Source organism: Cervus elaphus, chromosome 33 (genome assembly GCF_910594005.1).
Source record: "Cervus elaphus chromosome 33, mCerEla1.1, whole genome shotgun sequence".
In the NCBI taxonomy this organism is placed as follows: Eukaryota; Metazoa; Chordata; class Mammalia; order Artiodactyla; family Cervidae; genus Cervus; species Cervus elaphus.
The window spans coordinates 17,121,268-17,130,511 of record NC_057847.1 but is presented as its reverse complement, the minus strand read 5'-3'; the positions used below and the strand labels follow the sequence as shown (position 1 = coordinate 17,130,511).

Sequence of the window (9,244 nt, the reverse complement as noted above, 5' to 3'; positions counted from 1 at the left end):
ACAACTCCTGCTTTCTTTTGGTTTCCGTTTGCATGAAATATTTTTTTTCCAGCCCTTCGCTTTCAGTCCGTATGTGTCCCTTGTTTTGAGGTGGGTCTCTTGTGGACAGCATATATAGGGGTCTTGTTTTTGTATCCATTCAGCCAGTCTTTGTCTTTTGGTTGGGGCATTCAACCCATTTACATTTAAGGTAATTATTGATAGGTATGGTCCCATTGCCGCTTATTTTGTTGTTTTGGGTTCACGTTTATACAACCTTTCTGTGTTTCCTGTCTAGAGAAGATCCTTTAGCATTTGTTGAAGAGCTGGTTTGGTAGTGCTGAATTCTCTCAGCTTTTGCTTGTCTGTAAAGCTTTTGAGTTCTCTTTCACATCTGAATGCGATTCTTGCTGGGTACAGTAATCTGGGTTGTAGGTTATTCTCTTTCATCACTTTAAGTATGTCCTGCCATTCCCTTCTGGCCTGAAGAGTTTCTATTGATAGATCAGCTGTTATCCTTATGGGAATCCCTTTGTGTGTTATTTGTTGTTTCTCTCTTGCTGCTTTTAATATTTGTTCTCTGTGTTTGATCTTTGTTAATTTGATTAATATGTGTCTTGGAGTGTTTTGCCTTGGGTTTATCCTGTTTGGGACTCTCTGAGTTTCTTGGACCTGTGTAACTATTTCCTTCCCCATTTTGGGGAAGTTTTCAGCTATTATCTCCTCGAGTATTTTCTCATGGCCTTTCTTTTTGTCTTCTTCTTCTGGGACTCCTCTGATTCGAATGTTGGGGCATTTCACATTGTCCCAGAGGTCCCCGAGGTTTTCCTCATTTCTTTTGATTCTTTTTTCTTTTTTCCTCTCTCCTTCATTTATTTCCACCATTTTATCTTCTACCTCACTTATCCTATCTTCTGCCTCCGTTATTCTACTGATGGTTCCCTCCAGAGTGTTTTTGATCTCATTCATTGCATTATTCATTTTTAATTGACTCTTTTTTATTTCTTCTAGGTCCTTGTTAAACATTCCTTGCATCTTCTCAATCTTTGTCTCCAGGCTATTTATCTGTAACTCCATTTTGTTTTCAAGATTTTGGATCATTTTTATTATCATTATTCTAAATTCTTTTTCAGGTAGATTCCCTATCTCCTCCTCTTTTGTTTGGCTTGGTGGGCATTTTTCATGTTCCTTTACCTGTTGGGTATTTCTCTGCCTTTTCATCTTGTTTAGATTGCTGTGTTTGGAGTGGCCTTTCTGTATTCTGGTGGTCTGTGGTTCCTGTTTATTGTGGAGGTTTCTCCCAGTGGGTGGGGTTGGACGATTGGCTTGTCAAGGTTTCTTGGTTAGGGAAGCTTGCGTCGGTATTCTGGTGTGTGGAACTGGATTTCTTCTCTCTGGAGTGCAATGGACTGTCCTGTAGTGAGTTTTGAGATGGGTCTATTTGTTTGGTGTGACTTTGGGCAGCCTGTATGTTGATGCTCAGGGCTATGTTCCTGAGTTCCTGGAGAATTTGCATGGTATGTCTTGCTCTGGAACTTATTGGCTCTTGGGTGGTGGTTGGTTTCAGTGTAGGTATGGAGGCTTTTGGATGATCTCTTATTACTTAATGTTCCCTGTAGTCAGGAGTTCTCTGGTGTTCTCAGGTTTTGGGCTTAAGTCTCCTGCCTCTGGCTTTCGGTCTTATTCTTCCAGTAGCCTCAAGGCTTCTCCAACTATACAGCACTGATAATAAAACTTCCAGGTTAATGGCGAAAAGATTCTCCACAGTGAGGGACACCCAGAGAGGTTCACAGAGTTACATGAAAAAGAGGAGAGGGAGGAAGGAGATAGAGATTAGCAGGAGGAGAAAAAGGGGGACTCAAGAAGAGAGAGACAGATCTATGAAGTACTCTGTTCCCTAAGTGTTCTCTGTGGCCCAGAACACCCACAGAGATTCACAGAAACGCATTGAGAAGAGAAGGGGGAGGGAGGAAATAAAGGTGATCTTGGGGAGAAAAAGGTGAGTCAAAAGGGGGAAAGAATAATCATCACGCTCCTGAGTAAAAATGGGTACTGAATATTGGATTGTTAAAAGTCCAAAATTGATATCAAATACTGTAAAACAAAGATTAAAAATCTAGAGTAGAATTAGACTCTTAAAAATTCAATATTAAAAACAAAAACAAAAAATTTAAGAAATATATATGAAGTTCGCTTTAAAACTAGGGTCTTTTTTTTTTTTTTGCAAGGTTATAGTGAAATGAAAATGAAAATTAAGGAGTAATAGGGAATTTTAAAAGAAAATAAAAGAAAGAAAGTTAAAAAAAGAAAAAGAAGCAAAAAAAGGAAGAAAAAAATTTTGTAATTAAAAAAATAGTAAAAATATATCTAGTAATTTCTCTGGAGCTGTTGCAGGCAGTGTGGGTTTGGTTCAGTTTCAGATAGCTCCTTGTTCCAGCTTACACTTCTCCATATCTATAGGCCCCTTCCGGTGTAGTCTGTGTTAACTACAGGGATTTTAATCTGTTGCACCTGTCACTTCTGAAGCGGTTCCCTTTGTTTATTTGGCTTCTGTTTGCAGGTCTCTTCAGTGTCTAATTTCCACCCTGACACAAGTGGGCGGAGGTGGACTCTTGTTTAGGTTGGCTTGTTCAGTCGTGCTGTGGGGAGGGAGGGGCACTGCAGACAAACGTCACTGGCCTGTGTGGGGAGCACTCGCAGTGTTCTGGCCTCACTGGGTTTGCCCCCGCTCGCGGCGTGTGTGCTTTCCCCGTCTACACTGCTCAGGCTCCAGGCTGCTCTGCAGGGAGCGGGCCCTGCGTTGCGTGCGGTTCCCGTTTTTGGGTCCTCCACAAAAGCGCGGACTCGGTTGGGCCTGCGTTTTGTGCCTTCCCCACCCGAGCAGCTCAGTCAGCCAGGAGCTTGACAAGTGCACTCTCCCCGGGTGTGGTGCGCCTCATCCCCTCCGTGGGCCCAGCATCAGTTTCCGGGCGCGCTGGTCGGGTGCATGCACCTTGTGTCTGTTCTGGGGAGCTGGCCTCTAGCCGCGACCCTCCCGGCGGATGTCGACTATCCAGAATATCAGGAAATCTTTGGTTAGAAACTGGGAACCTGTTTGCAGTTTGGTAGGGGTGCCGTCTCTGGGGCTGAGTTTGCCCCTTTCCCCTCCCCCCTGCCTCCTGCCTCCGGCGGGGGATGGGCCGGTCTGCCGCCGGCTAGCTCTTCTGTGGAATTGCTCAGTCCTTCCCCTGGAGAAGGCAATGGCAACCCACTCCAGTATTCTTGCCTGAAAAATCCCATGGACTGAGGATCCTGGTAGGCTACAGTCCATGGGGTCACAAAGAGTTGGACACGACTGAGCGACTTCACTTCACTTCACTTCCTTTGTTCCTAAGCACTGCCGCTGGCTCCTCTCCGTTCAGCCCCCACTTGCTGGTGGTGGATGCAAGCTTCTGGGGTACTTTACTGCTGGGAGTTGCTTTTAGGCATGTAATCTGTGGCTTTTATTTATTTTTCCTCCCAGTTAGGTTGCCCTCTTAGATTCGAAAACTTCCCCCAGACCCGCCAGTGAGAGGGTTTCCTGGTGTTTGGAAACTTCCTCTATTAAGACTCCCTTCCCAGGACGGGTCTCCATTCCTATCTCTTTTGTCTCTCTTTTTATCTTTTATATTTTGTCCTACCTCCTTTCAAAGACAATGGGCTGCTTTTCTGGGCACCTGAAGTCCTCTGCTAGCAATCAGAAGTTGTTTTGTGGAGTTTGCTCAGTGTTCAAATGTTCTTTCGATGAATTTGTAGGGGAGAAAGTGGTCTCCCTGTCCTATTCCTCTGCCATCTTAGCTCCTCCCCCCTAGTTTCTACCTTATTTGGCATTGAATCCAGGGAATTTCTTCATCAAATTGTGTATTATTTATTTATAAAAAGTACTCTATAATTTTAAGGTACAAATGTCACAGTCAGACCTGACTGTTATCTTAGTTATGCTATCTGAAGTAATATGGTGTGTATATGTGTGTATATATATATATATATATATATGCTGCTGCTGCTGCTAAGTCACTTCAGTCATGTCTGACTGTGCGACCCCAGGGACAGCAGCCCACCAGGCTCCCCCATCCCTGGGAGTCTCCAGGATTGCCTTCTTCAATATGTATATATATATGTAATTGGTATATGGTATAATATGGTATTATCTATGTTTATAATTGATTTTTTCAGTTATGAGACAGATCACAAATTTAAAAATGTTAAAAAATGTTGAAGTGGGTATGTCTTAAAGTTAAAATGCAGAAATCGTTTAAATAATTAGAGTATACATGCAGATTGTAAATATATGTTTATATATATATGTTGTTTTTTTCTCTTCTTCCCTTCTGTGTTCTCATCTATAAGAAACATTCCTTTCCAGTTGTTAGCATAGAACTCTCAGGTAGAAAATTAGCTACATCTGAAGAGGGACCATTTATTTATTCAGCAAATAATCATTTTTTTGCCACTAATCACCATACGAGAATGCTGGCATATATATACATATATATGTGTAAATATATCTCTATCTATCTATATAGTGTTAGGTCATATATAGTGATGGCAAGAGTTCCTGTGACAAGGAACAAATAATAATAAATAATAACATACAATAATAATAAGTAGAACAAATGATTACATTATGCAGCAAGTGCTTAAATAGAGACAAATACGTAGCTGAAAGTAGCTGAAAGAGTGTGACTGACTTCCTGGAGGAGAATAGGAACTTTACAGAATGGGTAGTTTGAAGCTATACCTAAATGAATGAGTAATTATTTGCTAAGTTCATACTCAACACATTTCCAAAAGCAAATTGTGAAATACATACAATGCAACAAAATAAGCAATAGAAAGATAATTCTGTATGATTAGACAATAAAGTTCAAATAATAAAAGGGAACCAGAGGAGGGAAACTCTGAATGCAAAACTATTTGCCATAAAGTTCTACACAGTTGTCCATTCTGTGTGTGTGTGTGTGTGTGTTAGTCGCTCAGTTGTGTCTGACTCTTTGTGACCCCATGGACTGTAGCCCGCTAGGCTCCTCTGTCCATGGAATTTTCCAGGCAAGAATACTCAGTGTGTTACCATTTCCTCCTCCAGGGGATCTTCCCAGCTCAGGGATTGAGCCCACGTGTTTCCTGCATTGGCAGGTAGATTCTTCACCATCTGGGCCACCAGAGAAGCTACCTACATGATTAAGTGTTATAAAATTCTCATGTATACATCTGGGTAAGCAGGGGATCATGGAATGGTAAGACCATCTGTTTTCAATAACAAATCCAGTGGTTGTATGCAGAATGGATTGAGAGTCGGGGGAGAATGCAAGACTAGGTGTAGAGAAGCCAAGAAAACCAATTGGGAAGCCCTTGGGATAGGTTTGCATGGCTAGTGGCAATGGTGCTATTCCCTATACAGTTAGGGAATAGATTTTGGTTCCAGTTGATCAGGACTGCTTTCACTTCTGCTGTGTTTCCCCCTCAATGGTCACACTTTTGTGTTGTTGTTCAAAAGATATTGCTAGGGGGACCACAGATCTGATATTTTAATATCTTGTACATTGTATTTTGGATATAACCTCAAGGACTATACTGCTTGTGAGAGGTCAAATTTCTCAAGGTTTTGTCAACTCTGAATTTGTACCAGAAGATCTTGAGTCTGCTTTTGATCCCCTGAAAAGAGATGCATACTTTGACTTAGCTTCTGAAATTATGAGAGGTGTGCACACCTTCATATTCTAATTGCCAAGAAGTTATGACTTGGTGATGTGGTAATTTTGTTATAATTTCACTTTTAATAACTTGTTATGACCTAAGCAGATACCTCTCAAGGGAAAGGAAAATATAGATACTGACTGTCAGGACTGTACAACAAGCAACATAATGTGATTTCAGATCAGGAAATTCACCACAAAAATTGGTTAATGATCTCAAGGTGGGACAGGCCTAAAAGGAGTTGGGTTAAAAGTCCCACATAGTTCCTTTAAAAGGTGATTTTTCTAGTCATCCACCCTTCTCCTCAGCATTCTGCCTCTGTTCCTCTTTGATACTTTCCTTTATAAATGTAAGTGTGCCTATACTGAATATAAATTGTGAAAAAGTTATATGAGTTTAAAGTATTAATGATTTGTTAGGCCCTTATTTTGAAACAGCCAAAAAAAAAAAAAAAAAAGATCATTATGAAAGAAAAAAAGAATCACACAAAAATTTTATGACAAAAGTGCCTCTGTTTAATGATTTGTAAAAGAAGTAGGAAGCATTTTCAGTGAAAACTGCTAATTATTTTGGTTTTCCATAATGAAAACCTGTGATGATGTTTAAATGTCTCTGTTCATTAGTTTACTCTGTTACATCGGCACATTTGTTTGCTTTGTCTATTTTCTCACTTTTCTGCATGAAATAAGAGCAGTATCATGATAAGTTTAATGTTTTTGGGAAGTGATGGCAATAATGTCTTGACTGTGAGAACTGATGACTTAAACTTGTGTTACTTCAGAATGAGAAGGAAGTCATCCTTTTGGTCTGGTATTTCATTTATCATCATGTATCTTGGAAGATGTTTCTTTATTCTGTTTTGTCAGAAACATCCACAAATCAAATAACTATTGATATACTCTTGGTGACTTATGTCTAGAAATAAATTTAAAGGTTACTGAAGAAATTAACCTTGGTAACAATTGTTTTTGCCATGCTAATGGCTCTTAAGGAATGATTTAATTGTACATGTCTTTGGAAGGCTTCTCAATGACATTGCCGGTCAAACAGGAAAAGGGACGAGGTTCTAAGGTCAAACACCAGAAACAGCATGTTCCTGTCATGCTCAGAGTTCAAGAGTTTTTGGAGCCCAGCTTTTTCTCTTTTTTTTTTTGGACCATATTTCTTTGTTTTGTTTGTCCTGTATAAAAAAGGATCCCAATATAAAGGTATAAAGAAGGGGAGAACAAGGGACATACCCCTTGGTATAAGGACACAGGATAAGGATAAGCCTCAAAAGGGTGGGAGGGGAATGTCGTTAAGGCAGTAAAATATTGTCTGTAAAAAGTTGGAGGAGGAGTCGCCACAGCTTCAGAGGTGAAGGCAGAGGTTGCCTTCTCAGTGGTGGGGCTCTCCACTCAAGTGTTTAAAGGAAGGGAAATTTGGTGGTCTCTCGCCTTGGTTCTCTTCCAGCCATTCCGTTGCTCACTCTTCGTCACCTTCTGCCTTGTGTAGATAAGGCTGCTGCAGCGCTCGGAAGGCAGAGATTCGCTTGTGTGGGTTAAAACTCAGCATCTCCAGCAGCAGCTGTGCTCCAGATTCCTCCAGCTCAGGGACCACCGACTGCACTGGCCGGGGCCCTCTGTGGCGGAAAAGGCTTCTTGGGGTAGAGACACATCTCGGGGCCAGTCATCCTCTGGGGGCAGTCCGATCAGGTCAAAGATTTTGCCTAACTGGTCAGCTTCAGAGTTTCCACAGAAGAGAGGCTTTCGACGAAACATCTCTGCGAAGATACAGCCAACGCTCCACATGTCCACGGGTGTTGCATATGTAGACTGCAACAGAACTTCTGGAGCGCAATACCAGAGTGTGACAACCACAGGGCTAAGTGCCATCTGGTAGCTGTAGATTCTGGCCAGGCCAAAGTCAGCCAGCTTGACTGTCCCACCACTTGTCACCAGAATGTTCTCTGGCGTCAGGTCTCGGTGAACAATGCAGTTGGCATGAAGGAAATCCAGGCCTCTTAGAAACTGGCGCACCAGGCAAGCCTGGTGGGGGTGCCTTGTCCAGATACGTCCTGAGGTCTTGGTCCACATGCTCAAACACCAGGGTCACTTTGGTCTCCCGGTCAGTTCGGGCTGTTGCACAGACATCCATGAGCCTGACAACATTGGGATGCTCAAAAGCCTCCAGATGCCCCAGTAAGGCCACCTCCCGAACGGCGCTGATGGGCAGGCCCCTTCCAGCACCTCCTCCATTGGGGACTCTTACACTCTTGAGGGCCACAAAGTGGCCACTGTGGGGGTCACGGGCCTTGTACACTGTCCCATAGGCACCGACACCAATTTCAGCCACTGGCTCATATCGGGAGGTAGCCATTCTCAGGCCAGGGGAGAGCCTCGCCCCGTGTCAGGAGCTGCGGGGTCGGCCCGTTATCCAGACCCCGGAGCCGGTTCCTGCAGCGCCATACACTCGAGGTCTGTCCTGGGCAGCTGGACGCTATGGGCCCGACCACAGACACAGGCCGCAGGCTAGGGCGGCCCCCTTTACCCCCACCCTCACCATATGACCAGCTGCCAAAGAGGCGCACGGAAATCGGAGGGGCGGGGCGAACCCCAGCTCTTTCTTAAATTTGATTAGAATAGGGATTGTGAATTCATGGACCTTCTTCCACACCCCCTCCCCCTTTGCCTGTTGTCTGCTTTGCCGTTGCTTATGCTGACTTACTGCTTCTCGATTTCTCCGCATAAGCCCTTTAGTATGTGGCAGAGGTATGCAGGGGCATTTACAGCTGGGCTCCTAAAAGTTCCTGCCTGTGTCACACTGCTGCAGATTAGGTGTGCTGATTGATCTTTTACCTAGAGTGCAAGGCTCTGTACCTGTCCAACTGGTTCTGTCTGCCCTCATCAGCATCTTCTCACCCCTCACCCTCGTGCAAATCAGGTGTGTGTGTGTGCTGCCTGACGCAGTATCACAGTGGGCAGACCCTCATCTGCCTTGGAAGGTGTGCCAGCCAGGTAATCCTGTGGCCTCAGGCTTCTGACCTTGTTTCTTAGTTTAGAAAGTCGTATTGACTCTATGGTGTTTATTCTGAAATTTGTGGACAGAGAAAAGTCCTCCTTCTCATCAGGTCCTTTGAGAAATGGCAATACTAGCAATCATGGAAAAATAAAATTAGATAGTAAATTCCTCTGGAATTGGCTAGATAAAAATAGAGGTGGAATACGGAATACCTATTTTGTGCTGTGCTTTTTCATAGAAGTCTTGTTGAAGTTCCTTTATGTTTGCTGTCTGTCTCTTCACTTTGCCACCCTGTTTGCTGGACGGCTCTCCTCTCCTATTTGCTAGGCTGCTTGCTATTTTACACATTTGGCATCATCCCAATTTAGGCTGTCTCTGGGAGGGCCTGAGATTTCTGCAGGTACGATGGCAATGCAAGTGGTAAGGAAGGAAACGGAATGACTGCAAGTCATGATGGAGAAAATGCACAGAGAAAGACTTTAAGGAGGGATTATCTTTCTTGGATGATGCCGTTTCTCCATCTGCCTAGGAGTCATCTATTTTCCCTCTT

At 43.3% G+C, this 9,244-nt stretch overlaps 1 pseudogene; it reads right to left on the bottom strand.

Annotated features, from left to right (window-relative positions):
* Nucleotides 1-6,828: 6,828 nt before the first annotated feature.
* LOC122688399 lies at nt 6,829-8,219 on the bottom strand (annotated as a pseudogene).
* Between the last annotated feature and the right edge of the window lie 1,025 nt (nt 8,220-9,244).